The sequence below is a fragment of the Stenella coeruleoalba genome, assembly GCF_951394435.1.
Source record: "Stenella coeruleoalba genome assembly, chromosome: 1".
In the NCBI taxonomy this organism is placed as follows: Eukaryota; Metazoa; Chordata; class Mammalia; order Artiodactyla; family Delphinidae; genus Stenella; species Stenella coeruleoalba.
Genome location: NC_137169.1, coordinates 186,643,614 through 186,660,978, shown reverse-complemented (window position 1 = coordinate 186,660,978; position 17,365 = coordinate 186,643,614).

Sequence of the window (17,365 nt, the reverse complement as noted above, 5' to 3'; positions counted from 1 at the left end):
ACTCCAGTCATACTAGTTTAAGGTTGTTTAAAATCTAAGAAAACGGGAAGAACGTCAAACCAAACGCCTTTTAATATAAAATAAGTACTTAAGCAAAAGCTAACCAATAATCACATCATGAAACCATCTGGCCCATTCTTACTGCGGCATCCTACCCAGACTGTGATCCCATCAGTAAAAATTTTTTTAAGTCATAATCTGTCACACAGTATGACGATAAACAATATTTTACAAACATCAGTGGTAATTTTAATTTCTATCCAGGGTCCCAAGGTACCACCGACTAACTGAATACCTTAGCCTCTTCATGGAAGCTAACATTTCAGGAGTGACTTTTTTCTCCCAGGGATGAGAACTTTCAGAGGCGAAAGAATATGACAAAAATTAGAAAGGAAGCTACCCTCTGAGGGGTTTCCCTCATACAGAGCGAAGTAAGGCGGAATTGCCAGGCTTCCCCGCCAGCGCCAAGCTCCGTGGACCCCGGACTCAGAAGGATGAGGCGCCAACACGAAGTCTCCTCACTCGCTTCTCTACCCACCTTTCCTCCCAGCTGTCCCAGACGTTTACCCCTTTACCCTCTCTCCCACCGTAAATATCTCCGCATCACCCTTCCCTTCGCTCCCTCTATATCCCCTCCTGCCTGTGTAAGACGCAGCGGCTGAGGTCACAAAGTCGGCCAGGGGAGTTCTCCTTTCCTCCTCTTTCTAAGCTCTGACAGCAAAGCGAGCGAGACCCCAGCACCTGCGCCGCAGCAGCCAGGACCCGGCTGCCATGGCAACGGCGCGTCTCCGCGTCTTCCATCCGGGCCTCTTTCACTACAAGGGCGCGGGAGATCAGCGCAGACGCAGACGATAGCTTAAGAACACCTACCGCTCCAGGCGCTCCTCTTGGTGCGGGTAAACGACCTCTCTGGCTGCGGTTTCTGAGGAAACGACCAAGAAATCCAAGCATCACCCATAAGTTTCACGAGGGTTAGTACGAATTGGGGAAAGTTTACTGTCTGGGTTGAGTTTTCCAACGTGTGTCTCTTGCCGGATACGGACTTTATTAGAATGAATTCTAGAGGTATATTGCCGTTAAGTTGTTTTCTTCACCATTAACTTCCAAAAGTAGTTTCAGCTTTCATTAGTAGATAAGCACATTGCTAATTAGTGACCGGAAGATTCCCCATCCCACCCCCATCCTCCCTAATCAAAACCAAACCTTTGCAGCTAGAGGTTATCATACTAAGTGAAGTCAGAAAGAGAAAGACAAATACCATGTGATATCACTTGCATGTGGAATCTGAAATATGGCACAAATGAACCTGCTATGAAACAGAAACAGACTCACAGACGTGAAGAACAGACTTGTGGTTGCCAAGGGGGAGGGGGTGGGGGAGGAAAGGACTGGGAGTTTGGGATTAGCAGATGTAACCTATTATATATAGGATGGATAAACAGCAAGGTCCTACTGTATAGCACAGGGAACTATATTCAATATGCTGTAATAAAACATAATGAAAAAAATATGAAAAAGCATGTGTATAACTGAGTCACGTTGCTGTACAGCAGAGATTGGCACAGCATTGTATATCAACTATATTTCAATTAAAAAAATAGAGTAAAATAAAAACTTTTATTGCCCAAGAGAATGGTCAAAGGAAATAGATTGTTTGCTCCAACTTTCAAGCATGTCAAAATGGTCATCTAGAATTTTCTCATCCTCCTTAAAGGTCATCTTTATGTATGAAGGGGGAGCAAGATGATTTTTGGGCTGTGGTGACAAATGACAAGATTTTAGGAACTGTCCATTCCCTACCAGAAATAAAACAGGGAGAAATGAAAATATTTCCTCAGCACATTCCATTCAGATTATTTTTGTTTATTATTAGGATTTCTATCATTTGGTAAAATGGAGAGCACCTTTTCTCCAAAGAGGAGCAATATAAAACTGAATTTTTAAGTATTCTCCAAACTGTACAGTAGACTAAGTTAAAAAACATAGAAAAGATTTAAGGTTAAGATTAATTACAATATTGAGTGCACTTCCTAGCTACAGTGTAGAATGTATTGTTGTAATGACCTAATGTTTCTTCTGCTGCAGGACTTTGGTCTTAGGCCAAACACTTGAAAAAGACAAAAAATATAAAATTATCAAGTATTGAAGGTCAAAGGAATTTTAGTCAAATCTCCTTTAGTGAACATGGAATTACTACAAAGCTAAAGTTGACCTTACGTTTCTGAACTCCTAGTTGAATATTTTTTCCACTGACCCTCCTAAATATTTTAAGTATTTTTGCAAATATTAATGGAATATAGCACCATTGTTCATAATATCCAAAAAGCAGAAACAACCCAAATGGCCAAAAAATAATGAATGGATACATAAAATGTAGTATATCCATTTAATGGAATATTTCAGCTGTAAAAAGGAATGAAGTACTGATAAATATTCAATACTACAACATGGATGAACCTTGAAAATGTTACTGAATTGGTCAACCGGACCCATGCTTAGAGAATAGATCTTAAGTGTTATCCCCAAAAAAAGAAAAGTAACTATGGGAGGTAATGCATGTGTTAATTAACTTGATTGTTGTAATCATTTATACTTATAAATATTATATAGTATAATATTTAATAATATTATATAATATTTACATATAAAATATTTTTATATATAAAGTCATCATATTGTACACCTTAAAAATCATGTCATATAACCTAACTATATACAATTTTTATTTGTCAATTATACCTCAGTGAAGTTGGAAAAATAAAGTCCTCTTCCCTCTTCTCTCTGGTGTGAGCCCTTTGGACTACCAATAACTGCACAAGGAAGGAGAATTAAGGAAATATAGGAACAGGATGATTTAGGTAAATGCAGGTACGAAAAGAAAAGAAGTTTTCTGCTATACAGGCCCTTTCACCTAGATGGACTTTAATGCTCTTCAAAGTCAGAAAATGTTAAGCATCAATAAATGACTATGTTTTAGTAATAGGCAGCAGAAATGTGTTTTTAATTTATGACTCATCAAAGACTGGGATTTTTTTTTTTAATTGGGGTATAGTTGTTTTACAGTGTTGTGTTAGTTTCTACTGTACAGCAAAGTGGAGTTCCCTGTGGTATACAGCAATTCTCATTAGTTATCTGTTTTATACATAGTAGTGTATATATGTCAATCCCAATCTCCCAATTCATCCCACCCCCCCCCCTTGGTGCCCATAAGTTTGTTCTCTACATCTGCATCTCTATTTCTGACTTGCAAACCAGTTCATCTGTACCATTTTTCTAGATTCCACATATATGCGTTAATATACAATATTTGTTTTTCTCCTTCTGACTTACTTCATGCTGTATGATAGTCTCTAGGTCCATCCACATCTCTACAAATGACCCAAATTCATTCATTTTTATGGCTAAGTAATATTCCATTGTATATATGTACCACATCTTCTTTATCCATTCGTCTGTCAGTGGACACTTCCATGACCTGGCTATTGTAAATAGTGCTGCAGTGAACACTGGAGGTGCATGTGTCTTTTTGAATTATGGTTTTATCTGGGTATATGCCCAGTATTGGGATTGCTGGGCATTATGGTAATTCTATTTTTAGTTTTTTAAGGAACCTCCATAGTGGCTGTATCAATTTACATTCCCACCAACAGTGCAAGAGTGTTCCCTTTTCTCCACACCCTCTCCAGCATTTGTTGTTTGTAGATTTTCTGATGATGCCCATTCTAACTGGTGTGAGGTGATACCTCATTGTAGTTTTGATTTGCATTTCCCTGATGATTAGTGATGTTGAGCATCTTTTCATGTGCCTCTTGGCCGTCTGTATGTCTTCATTAGAGAAGTGAAAGACTATGGGATTTTACAAATAGCGATCACTGTGTATATGAATAGTGCCATGTGTTTTCCCTCTCCACTGGTTAATTTAATACTAGTTATAACTATAAATTTCAAATGTCCATTCTGAAAAAAAGATCCAAGAAAGAGATAAAACTCCCCCAGTTTTCTGTCATTGTTCATTATACATGGTATAGAAATAAGTACACAAAATGAGGAAGAGAACAGCATAAAGTTGAGCAACTCTCTTTCAATAAAAAAAAAAGCACTTTGAAGGCTTTGATTTAGAAAAACCAATATTTATTTAACTTAAATACCCAGAAGAGATTAAATAAATGCCAAGAATTAAGAAGACATGACTGTACATGTCTTCTATAAAACTGTTCAAAGTAATACACTTTACAGACAATATTCAGATTCTGTATAGAGTCACGATATTCTAAATCATTCAACAAATATTACTCAGCACTTAAATGGCAGACACTGTTCTAGATACTTGGAATATATCAATGAACTATCATCTTCCCTGGAAGTCAGAGTTCCAACTATCTCAAACACCTAGAACCCAATTGCCAAAAAAAAAAAGGTGCAAAAGTCTCAGAGTCCTTTGCCTTACTTTATTCTAATAAGTTCAGATCTCTGAGTTCCCAGCCCACAAATTAGAATGTTATCATTTGAAAGGAAGGGAAAAAGAAGAGGTGAAATTTTAAGCATGTATTCTTCTGAATTTATACCTATACATTCCACCTTTAAGGCTCATTTATTTACAGAGCACAAGGGCTTTATAATGTTTACATACACGTATTTGAAATCGATACATTAACATCTGGATCTTTTGTAAATTAAAAAAGCTATTTTATAATGTAGGGAATATTTTCTTTAGGAAGTGAAAAATTCACCGCCTTTATGGAGCTCACCTTCTAGTAGGGAGAAAAGACAATAAATAATAAACATACTAAATAAGTAAATCATATTGTGTGTCAGAAGGTGAGAAATGATATATAAAACATAAAGCCAAGAAGAGAGGATCAGAAGTGTGGGGCTAGGTTGTAGTAATGGGGCTGCTATTTCAAATAACTTAGTCAAGTTAAGCCTTATTGAGGTGACATTTGATACTTTTAATAGTAGTTATACACAGATTTGATGTATAATAATATTTATCAATTACATATATATTACATATCAGATATATCTTATATCTGGATATAGTTATAATAAAAATACAGCAACTGCTGAAAAAATCAAGACATTCTTTCTGTAGTGCACTATTATTATGAGTGTGTCACAGTAAAGGCTGGAGAGCTTGAGTTTGCATATGACCCTTAGCAGCAGGACAATCCCTTTTTCAGCTTGTATGCCAGCCATAAGTACATCCCTTTAACACAAAAAAATTATTCAGCACTTGTTTCATGTGTTCAGCACTTTTGAGTGTATGCCCAGCCCCCATAAGGCAGAAGTTTCAAGGGATCTCCTGCTATGAGGCTCTAGCTTACTCAGTATGTGATTAGAAATTCTGAAATCTGGGAGAAGGATTTTATAGAAATAAATTATAAAGGGAAAGAAGCAAAATGAATCTTCCTAAAAGGTTAGCCTTTGAGGAAAAACAACAAACATAATTTACCTTTTAAATTATTGACAGGAAAACCCTGTGTTTATAAGTAGTGTTTTATTGCCTGATTGAATAATTACTCTTTGAAGCTACCCATATGGTTAAACATTAAGTGCCGTTTGCTAAGCTGTCCTATAGGTCTAGCTCTTTGCAGTTTTATAGCAGAAGTTGCACCTTCTTGACTTCTAGGCATACATATTTAATGTGAAAAGCAAAAAATAATTAAATATGGAAGCTAAACTACAAAGGCTCTATTTAAGGTATACAAATAGTATTGATGACTAGTGATAAGAATGACCCTGCTTATCGTCTGCTCGAGGTCAAATAATTGACTCATCAACATGAAGAAATGCACTTCAGGTCACTCTGTTGTCATAAAAATACTTTTAAATTAATAATCTCTATAGTCCTTCATGTTCCACTTATATTCCTTACTATTAACATCACCCCATAGAAAGGCAAAGTACATTTTGGTTTATTGAAGGTAATATACAATTAGGCATAAAATTTTCCTGTGATTAAGTTTATACTCAACATGTTCCCAAAGGCATTTGAAGCTGCTTGCATTACTATCCTGGATACAATGAATGGTAGATATAGATGAAGCCAATGCCAGTATGCTAACACTAAGAGTCAGTTCAGTTTCTGTAACTGAGTTTTCACATTTTAAGCAGCTAATGTAAAAATGGAAATAAAGTACACTTTCTATTTCTTAAAAGAAATCACATGTGTTCCTCAAGAAAAACCTGTTGTCCTGGCATTTATTTTTAAAATAATTTCTTTGGTGGGGTTTTTAGTAGGAGTAGTCAGTGATGAAAGGGCCAAGGCCTTCAGTAGCATTTTTATAGCAAAGGTATAGACAATTGTATAGACAATTGTAAAGGCTGTTACAATTTTCTTGAGAATAATAATTTTTTAAAGCTATACTTCAAAACCATAAACTTAAAAATATTGACTTTGAATTCTTCCAACTTTTTCTCTTCACCTATGCCTGGTGAATGTCGTCTGCCTTAAAGTGACAATCCAATAGCAATGATGGCTGTCTCTCTTCTCTGGGGATGGCAATATCATTAAAGCTCATTACAAAACTTGGATATGCAAGAGTACCTATGCATTAACTGAAAATGGACTCATCTTGTCATCTGAATCTACGTGCAAAGAATGAATGCCTCCCAAGTACGTATATGGCCACAACCAAGAGGTTCATGTCAGCAAGCCACACTCTTCTAAAAGTGTAAATCAGACCATACCCCTCTCTGACTTTCCAATGCTATTAGAATAAAATTCAAATTCCTTACCTTACTTCCAAGATTCTGCATAATTGGGCCCCATCTTACTCCTGTAATCTCACCTCCTACCACTTTGCTGCCCATTCATGATACACCAAGCACCCTGACCTCTCTGTTCCTCAAGAATGTCGAGCTCTTTTCCATCTTTGCTATTTCCTCTGCCGGAATGCTCTTCCCCAGATATTTGCACTGCTAAATGCTTCTCATCCTTTAGGTAAGAGTGGACATTCTTGCCTTGTTTTTGATTGTAGGGAGAAAATGCCCAATTTCTCACCATTAAGTATGATGTTAGGTGTAGGATTTTTGTAAATGTTCTTTATCAAGTTGAGGAAGTTCCTCTCTACCCTTAGTTTACTGAAAGTTTTTTTTTTATCGTGAATGGCTTTTGGATTTTGTCAAATGCTTTTTCTACATTAATTGATATGATCACATTATTTTTCTCTTTAGCCTGTCGATATGGTGGACTACATTAATCGATTTTTTAATGTTGAGCCACCTTGCACACCTAGAATAAATCCCACTTGTTTGTGGTGTATACTTCTTTTCACTGCTGGATTCAATTTGCTAATATTTTGTTGAGGATTTTTGCTTCTATGTACATGAGAGATTTTAGTCTGTAGTTTTTCTTTGTTGTAAAGTCTATTTGTTTTTGGTGTTAGGGTAATGCTGGCCTCATAGAATGAGTTAAGAAGTGTTCCCTCGGCTTCTGTTTTCTGGAAGAGATTGTGGAGAATCGGCATTATTTCTTCCTTAAATATTTGGTAGAATTCACCAATGAAACCATCCAGGCCCAGTGCTTTCTATTTTGGAAGGATATTAGTGATACAATTTCTTTAATAGTTATAGACCTATTCAGATTGTGTTTTTCAAGTTCATTCATTCATTTCATCTAAGTTACCAAATTTATGGGCCTAGAGCTATTTATGTTATTTCTTTATTATTCTTAAGTGTCCATGTAATAATCCCTCTTTCATTTCTGACATTGGTGATTAGTGTCTTCTCAGCCTGGCAAGAGGTTTATTGATTTTATTGATGTCTTAACAGCTGTGTTTCATTAATTTTCTCTGTTGATTTCTTGTTTTCAATTTCATTTTTTTCTGCCTTTTAAAGATTATTTATTTTCTTTGGCTTGCCTTAGGTTTAAATTGCCCTTTTTTCTTTAGTTTCTTAACGTGGAAACTAATTACTGATTTTGGATCTTTCTTCTTTTCTAATATATGTCTTTAATGTTATAAACGTCTCTCTAAACATTGCTTTTGCTGCCTCCCACAACTTTTGATAAATAGTATTTTCTTTTAGTTCAAAACATTTCTAAATTTCTCTCGAGACTTCTTTTTGACACAGGTGTTATTTAGACATGTGTCTTTTAACTCCAAATATTTGGAGGTTTTACAGTTATCTTTCTGTTATTTATTTCTAGTTTAATTTCATTGTGGTGTGAGAATATAATTTATATGATTTCTATACTTTCAAATTTGTAAACGTATGTTTTACAACTAAGAATGTGGCCCATTTTGGAAGTTGTTTATTCAGGTTTGGAAAAAATACGCATTCTGCTGTTGTTTGATGGAATATTCTATAAATGTCAATTAGATCAGGTTGATAGTGCTTTTCAGGCCAACCATATCCTTACTGATTTTCTGCCTGTTTGATCTATCAATTACTAAAAGAGGGTGTTGAATAATTTAACTATAATAGTGTATTTTTCTATTTCTCCTTTTAGTTGTCAGATTTTGATTCATGTATTTCAGGGTTCTGTTGTTAAGTACATTCACACTAAGAATTGTTATGTCTTCTTGGAAAATTGGCCTCTTTATCATTATGTAATGACCCTCTTTATATCTGCTAATTGTCCTTGTTCTGAATTCAGTTTTGTCTGAAATCAATATAGCTACTTCAGCTTCCTTTTAATGATTGTTAGCATGGTATATCTTTCCCCAGCCCATTGCTTCTAATCTATTCATACATGTGTCTTTAAAGTGGGTTTCTTATAAATAAGTTAGGTCTTATTTTTTATCCACTCTGACAGTCTCTTTCCTTTAACTGTTGTATTTACACCATTTACATTTAAAGCAATTATTGATATGCTTGGATGAATATCCTACATGTTTATAATTGATTTCTATTTATTGCATTTATTCTTTGATATGTTTCCCCCCTTTTTTTCTGCCTTCTCTGGTTTTAGTTGAACATTTTATATAATCTATGTTATCTCTTCTCCTAAGATAGCAATTATACTTCCTCAAAAAAATTTTTGGGGGCGCAGTGGTTTAGAGTCCACCTGCCGATGCAGGGGACATGGGTTCGTGCCCTGGTCCAGGAAGATCCCACATGCCGCAGAGCGGCTGGGCCCATGAGCCATGGCCTCTGAGCCTGCACGTCTGGAGCCTGTGCTCCGCAATGGGAGAGGCCACAACTGTGAGAGGCCCGCGTACCGCAAAAAAAAAAAAAAAAAATTTTTGGTGGCTGCCCTAGAGTTTACAGTACATTTTTAACTAATCTAAAATTAATTTCAAATAACACTACTGCTTCATATGTAGTGCAGGTACCTTATAAAAGTATTCCCAGTTCCTTCCTCTGATCCTTGGGACATTGCTGTCATTCGTTTTACTTATCCATATTCTATAATCACTCAATACATTGCTTCTATTATTACTTTAAACATTTTAAGGTTTAGTTTTTAATAAATTAAGATTAAATAAAAATTTATTTTACCTTTATTTATTCCTTTTCTAACATTCTTTCTTTCTTTATATAGATCCAAGTTTCTGACCTATATATCATTTTCCTTCTCCCTGAAGAACTTCTAATATTTCTTGCAGGACAGAACATTTTAATACTTCTTGCTTGCACTGAATTCTCTGAGTTTTTAATTTTCTGAGAAAGTCTTTATCCTGAACAAAAGGATAATTTTGTTGAATATAGAATTCCAGGTTGATGATTTTTTTCCTTCAATATTTTAAATATTTCACTCAACTTTCTTTGTGCTTCTATGGTTTCTGACAAGAATCTGCTGTAATTCTGTAGGTAAGATTTTCCTGCCTCTGGCTTTTTCAAGGTTGTTAACTTTGTCTTTGGTTTTCTACAATTTGAATATGACATACCTTAATGTAGTTTTTTCTTTCTTCGTGTTTTTTTTGTTTTGTTTTGTTTTTTATCCTGCTTGGTATTCTCTGAGCTTTCTGGATATGTGGTTTGCTGTCTTTCATTAATTTTGGAAGGTTATTCGGCTATTATTACTTTGCATATTTCTTCTGCTCTATTTGTTCCTTCTCCTTCTGGTATTCCAATTACATGTATGGTACATCTTCTATAATTGTCCCACAGTTCTTAGGCATTCTGTTCTTTTTTAAATTCTTTTTCCTCTTTGCCTTAAATTTTGGGAAGTTTCCATTGACCAGTCTTCAAGTTCACTGGTTCTTCTGCTGTGTCAAGAGTAGTGATGAATGCCTTTTATAGAGTCATCAGTCCTGTTACAGTGCTTTTGGTTTACAGCATTTCCTTTTGATTCTTTCTTAGAGTTTCCATATCTCTGCTTATATTACCCATCTGTTCATGCATGTTTTCTTACACTTTCCATTAGAGCCCTTAACATAATGACCATAGTTAAATTCCCAATCTGATAACTCTAATATCTCTGTCAAGCTGGGCCTGGTCCTGTTGCTTTCTTTGTCTTTTCAGACTGTGTTTTTTCTTGCATTTTAGCATGACTTGTAAATTTTTTTGTTGAAAGCTGGACATGGTATATCAGATAATAGGGACTGAAGCAGATAGGCCTTTAGTGTGAGATTTTATGTTAATATGGTTAGAAGTTGGGCTGTGTTTAATGTTTTCCATAGCTGCATGTGCCAGAGGGTTCAAATTTCTCTAGTGTCCTTCTTTTTCTCTCTCTAGTTTTGGGGCTTCCATAAGAACTCCTCCTCAGAGAGCTTGCATCTCCTTCAGCTGTAATTCACTGTTATTCTACTAGCGCCCTATTGGTATGGTGGTAAAGTATGGAAGAAGAGAATCATTCTATAATCTTATGATTAAATCTCACTCTTTCAGTGGGCCTTGGTCCCTGGGCTGTGACCTTCACAAGTGTTTGTTAGCTTCCCCCTCTATCTATTTAGGTGAGACAGAAAGGCTAGAGGGAACTGGAGTTGAAGAAATGCCCTTCCCTCACATAAGATAAGGCTCTGGGAAAGTCTTTTTCCCTGGAGATTAGGCCTTTGTTATGAAGAATGTCTAGGCTTAGATATTCACAATGGTTACTTTCTGCCTCTAGCTACAGAACTTTTTCATCTTCCCCAAATGAAAATTTGTACCTGTTAAACATTAACTCCCCATTTTTCCCTCTCCCTAACCCCTGGCAACCACCATTCTACTTTCTGACACTATGTAGCCTTTTGCATCTGGCCTCTATCACTAACATAAAGTTTTTAAAGTTCATCTGTTGTGTAGTATGCATAGTATTTTGTTCCTTTTTAACACAAGATAGTATTCATTGTGTGGCTATATCATCTTTTGTTTATCCACTCCGTGGGTGATGAACATTTGGGTTGTTTCTGCTTATAATGACTATTATAATGTTGCTTTAAAAATGTGTGTAGAAGTCTTTGTTTGGGCCTATCTTTTTCATTTCTCTTGGTTAGATTTCTATGAGTGGAATTATTGGGCTGTGTGTAATTTTTAAGAAACTACCAATCTGTTTTCAAAAGTGGTTGTGCTGATACATTTCCACCAGTAATGTATGGGAATTCCAGTTTCTCTATATCCTTACCAACACTTGGTATTTTCTGATGTTTAAATTATACCTTCCTAGAGGGTGTGTAATGGCATCTCATTTTGAAACTGCACAACTCAGATGGGGTTCGAACCCAGCCAAAACTCAGATTGGTTCTTGAACCCACAGGCTTAGACTTTTACTCAGCCAAAGCTCAGGTTGGGCCTTGAACCCATGGGCTGAGGCTCAAACCCACTGTCGTTTTTTTTTTTTACGGTACGCGGACCTCTCACTGCTGTGGCCTCTCCCGTTGCGGAGCACAGGCTCCGGATGCCCAGGCTCAGCAGCGGCGGGCTGGGCTCACGGGCCCAGCCGCTCCGCGGCATGTGGGATCTTCCCGGACCGGGGCACGAACCCGTATCCCCTGCATCGGCAGGCGTACTCTCAACCACTGCGCCACCAGGGAAGCCCAAACCCACTGTCTTTTAATTGAAATTGCACACCTGGTCTCAGGACTTAACGAAGCTCAGGTTCTTTATGTCTCAGCACAGAAGGAATTCAGCGAGAGGCAAAGTGGTAGGTAAGAAGTAGATTTATTGCGAGAGATACACATCCCATAGACAGAATGCAGTCTGTCTCAAAAGGCTTGAGAGTGGCCCAAAATACGGTGTGGTTAGTTTGTATGGGCTGGGTAATTCCACAGGCTAACAAGTGGGAGGAGTATTCCAACTGTTTTGGAGAAGGGGTGGGGATTTTGAGGATTTGGGCTACCACCCACTTTTTGGCCTTTTATGGTCAGCCTCACACCTGGTCATAGCTCAGTAGCATGCTAATATATTACAATGAGCATATATTGAGGCTAAAGCTCTACTGGAAGTCAAATCTTCTGTCATCTTGGACCTAGTTGGTTCTAACCAGTTTATGTTGTATCCACAATGGCTATGTCATTTTTTTAAAATGCTCCCTTCCTTCCTGTTTCAATTTGGTGTTAATTTTCATTTCCTTAATGCTACTAATTTGAAGTACTTTTCATATACTTGTTAGCCATTAGTGTGTCTTCTTTGGTGATCTGTCTATTCAAGTCTTTTGTCCATTTTTAAACTGGGTTATTTGTTTTAGGATTGAGTTGTAAGGATTCTTTATATATTCTGGGTACAAGTCCTTTATCAGATATTTGATTTATAAATATTTTTCCCCAGTCTGTGGCTTATCTAATCTTGCTTTTGGTTTTAGATTTTCCTTTGTTTTTCTTCATTAATCCACCCACCAGCTCAATCTTCAGATGGTTCATAAATCAGCATTACCTCTGATCCAATGGGGAATTTTTCAAGGGAGAATTGAACTCCAGAAACTACTACCTCTGGAGCCAATCTCAGCTGAGTTATAGCCCTTCTTACAGCACAGTGGCACCCATCACAACTTGAGGCAGTGTTCTTTTCTAAATTGTTGATATTTGTACATAGCAGACAATTTAGCAGAGTATGAAATCAAACCATCAGTGGTGGATTGGCATATATTAAGAGCTTCACTAGTATATATTCTATCCCTCCCTGAGAGTAGCTCACAGATTTATCAGTAATAAAGCCAGAATTTTCTCCAGTCACTGGCTTTGAGTGCACAAGATCTAAAGCATATTTCCCAAAGATATTTCTTCCATGAATTCATATCATCTTTAGCAAAAGATATGAACCTTAGAAAAACTTAAAACTCTCCACTTTAATCAATCAATTCAATGAACATTTATAGGGTGTTGTGCTAGGTACTAAGAGACAAACAATGAACAAAACAAGTTTCTCCCCTCAAAGAGCTTAAAGTGGATATATATACATACAAATAACTGTAATACATAGCTGTATGTATATGTGGTAGCGTAGAAATATTGGAGAAGGCTGCCTATAAAAAGTGGCATTTGAGCTAATCTTCACAAATGAGTTGGATATCAAAGTCAGAAATCGGGATGAGGGCATCCCAGACACAGGGACTGATATGTGCAAAAGCATAGAATCTGAGGCTCCTGAGTAATGTCAACAACAGCAAGTATTCTGGAATAGTGTAGGATGCCGTCGTGAAACAAAGCTGGAAAATCAGGTAGGGAAAGGCTGTGAAGAGTCTTAAATTCAATCCATTAGAGGTTTATTGACCACACCTACTGTTCCCAACATTGCTAGGTAATCTGAGGGAATGGTTCACAAATTTTTGTGTTTGTATTATCCCACAGTTACTGTTCTATCAAAAACCATATCTTCCGCTCAATTGTAATCAAATTCTAATTTTTATGAAGACATTAATGAATTCACAGGTACTATATCTGTCATTTATAATTAGTTTAAAAGGCATTAAATGTGCCATGTAGTGTACCTGATAGTAAATTTGTAACTGGGTATTTTTGAAAAATTAGTCTTAAAAATTATAAGGAAAATTTTAATATTTTATGATAATTTCCCAGATTGTCTATAAAGAAGGCCCACTTTTTTAGACATTGATAAAGTCTTCTCTTCACATATTTTGCTAAAGAACACTTCAGACATGTTACTATGAGACTGATTTTAACAAAATCTATTAGATGTGTATCAACTAGTTACATACTATGTTCATGGTTTTTTGTGAATCATTAGCTTTGTTTAAAAAGATGGCTTTTGTGTAAGTACATTTCTGTTTTTGTGGGGGGAAAAAGGTGACTTTAAAACTGCCCCAGACAGAAAAAAAATGGCTTGTTAGGAATATGTTTTGTGTTAGTGTGAGTTACTGTTACTGTATTTGTTTATTGTAAAGGTAGTTGGTTAATATTCAGTGTACTTTACAATAAAGAGTAATAAAAATTTCTAAGTCCTGAAATTCAAGAACATCTCAATGTTGATGGAAAATTAATCAATAGATCAAGAAACAAATGGATAAACACCAAGGTCCTACTGTATAGCACAGGGAACTATATTCAGTATCTTGTAATAAACCATAATGGAAAAGAATATGAAAAAGAATCTGTATTCATATGTATAACTGAATCACTTTGCTATACAGCAGAAACTAACACAATGTTGTAAATTAACTATATTTCAATAAAATAAATTTTAAAAATAAAATAAAACAAAGCAAAAAGAAAAAAAAGGAAAGAAATGGAAAATTTTGAGCCAAATTTGATGATTATAGCCCAGGAACAGCATCTCATAAAGCTCTGAGAGGACTTCCCTGGTGGCACAGTGGTTAAGAATCCATCTGCCAGTGCAGGGATGCGGGTTCGAGATCCCACATGCCGCGGAGCAACTAAGCCCGTGAGCCACCACTACTGAGCCTGCGCTCTAGAGCCTGGGAGCCACAATTACTGAGCCCACGTGCCACAACTACTGAAGCCCGCATGCCTAGAGCCCATTCTCTGCAACAAGAGAAGCAACCACAATGAGAAGCCCACGCACCTCAAAGAAGAGTAGCCCCCACTTGCCACAGCTAGAGGAAGCCCGCATGCAGCAATGAAGACCCACACAGCCGAAAATAAAAAAAACAAATTTATAAAACCACAACAACAAAAACCTATTAAAAAAAAAGAAAACTCTGAGAACTGTTCTGCCCGTTAGAAATCAAGGCACAGTTATATGTTTGTTGCTACAGAGGGCTACACATTAAATAATGTATTATTGACAGTTTACACAATCTAGATCTAAGCATCATCGTGGCCCCTTACAAGATCAAGAAAGAATGTTATCTGTTAAGGAGTTGTCTTGTTGATGCTAGGAGAATGTTGCTCTTTATGGTTGAGCAAGTATTTCTACCCATGGGGGAGGTTTGGTTGATGCCTAATGCAGATACACAATGCATAGTAGAGGGGGAGAGAGGAGGCCAAAGGGCAGAAAAAAAGTATCTACTTGAGATGTTAAAAAGCAACTAATTTTCAAACAACCAATCTCTAATTCCATTACTCCTGGGCTCAAATGTAAGCAGTTGTTGTTTTCTATATACCTGTTCCATAACCAGATTCAAGAATACTGACAATTACCTCGTGTGACAAAAAGTTTAATTTTAAGAGTAGAAATTAATATAAATTTTGCTGTTATAATAATTGTAAAGCACAAAGATAAATAAAATACAGTAGCATTATTAATAAACGAGATTGATAAGAGGTGGCATAGAAGTAGAAATCCTATAGGCTGAGTGCTTGAAATTCGTAACCACTCTTATGCCAATCTTTATTTGGCCTAATGTGGCAGTGAACTGAATTAATTTTGATGAGCAGAGAGGAAGGTGTTTTGATGGTTGCCACTCTCCTTTTTTTCTTCTCTTCCTTTTAAGGGAGCAAGAAACATGTAGAGCAAAACAAATCATTTCTGTCCCAGGCTCTAGCCCATTCACTGATTCTAGACTAACCAACTCTCAGGTAACAAGTATAAATGAATGACTTCACAAAGAATTACATAATACCTGAGTTGATGCAATAAGAGAAAGACGGTATGAAAAGATGGGGAGAAATATTGTCAATAGGATTTGCTATCCATAGCCTGAGGGGAGAGTGAGAGAAAAATAGGAGTCACGAATGACTTAATGCTTTTGTTTAGCTTGTGCAAATGAAAGAATGAAATGGCACTTTACTGAGATCTAGGACAAGCAGGGTACAAATCAAGAGTTTGTTTCTCCAGTTTTGTTGTGATTAGTTAGGCAATCAAGTAGAGATGGAACTGAGCAGTTGGATATAGAGCCTGGAATTCAGAGAATAGGAAAGGGATATACATGACACACAGGGAGGGGATGTAGATGAGGAGGGAAACAAAAGTTCAGAGAAGTAAGCCTGAGAGTGTTCCAGCATCTATCTAGCTGTCAGGAAGAAGAGGAAGAGCCAGTAAACAAGACCCTGGTGCAACCAGTGAGTTACAGAGAATCAAGAGAGAGTTGTGTTCCAGAAGCCAAGGGAAGGTCTTGTTTAAAGAAGGGATGTTCACTGTTTCAAATGCTGCTGACAGGCCAAATACAATGAGGACTGGGAACCACAGTTTTGACAATAGTTGTGTTTTTTTGGTATTTTTTTTCTGTGACCTTGGGCAAGTTAGTAGTGCACTTATGCTCTGGACCCTGTTTTGAAATGGGGATGGACATCTATTAAGGCTGTTGGGAGGAATGACTAATACATGATTGGGGTATAATAGAGGCGGGGCAGGTGTGGGGTTGTTAGCAGTGACTGGTAGCAGTCCCGCTCAGCCATTGGTCGGCCATTGGTCACAGTGGGCCCCTCCCGGAAGCAGACCACCGTTGGTGAGCAGCCATTAGGGAGCAACCCTTAGAAGGCTACCGTTAGCAGTCCCAGTCAGCCATTGGTTGGCATCGCAGTGGGCCCCTCCCACTCCCCTTCCTCTGTATAAAGGAGCCCGAATTGGGACTGAGGGAAGATTTTGTTGGGGTGGACTCTAGTCTGCCATCTTCTTGATCTGCTAGCTTTCTGATTAAAGTCATTATTCCTTGCCGCAACAGTTCGTCTCCCGGTTTATTGGCCTGTCGGTCGTGCAGCGAGCAGAGTGAGCTCAGTAACAGTTTTAGAGGAATGATGGGATCCTGAACAAAATAGAAGAGAGTAAGCAGAGACAGCAGCATTGCCAGTTCACTTCAAGGAGTATTGCTATAAAGGGAAGAGAAGAAAAGGGACAGGAGCTAGAAGGACATAGAAGTTCAAGCAGAGGAGGATTTATCATGAAGCTAATAAAGCTTACATTTCAGGGCTTCTCATCTGCACCGGCTTCTTCTATGGCCCTAGGAAGGGCCCTAACAATGTGTTTCTGTGAAAATATGTTTTTGTAAAATTTCCCAAGATAAAATATTTTAATGACAATGAACCAGTGTCTCCTTCCATTCTAGCTTCCCTCCATCAAGTGTTCTCTACTTTTGTCTGGCTGCAGACACTGCTGGTATTTGAGTAAAGGAGACTTAAGTTAGGAATACAGGTAATTTGGGTTC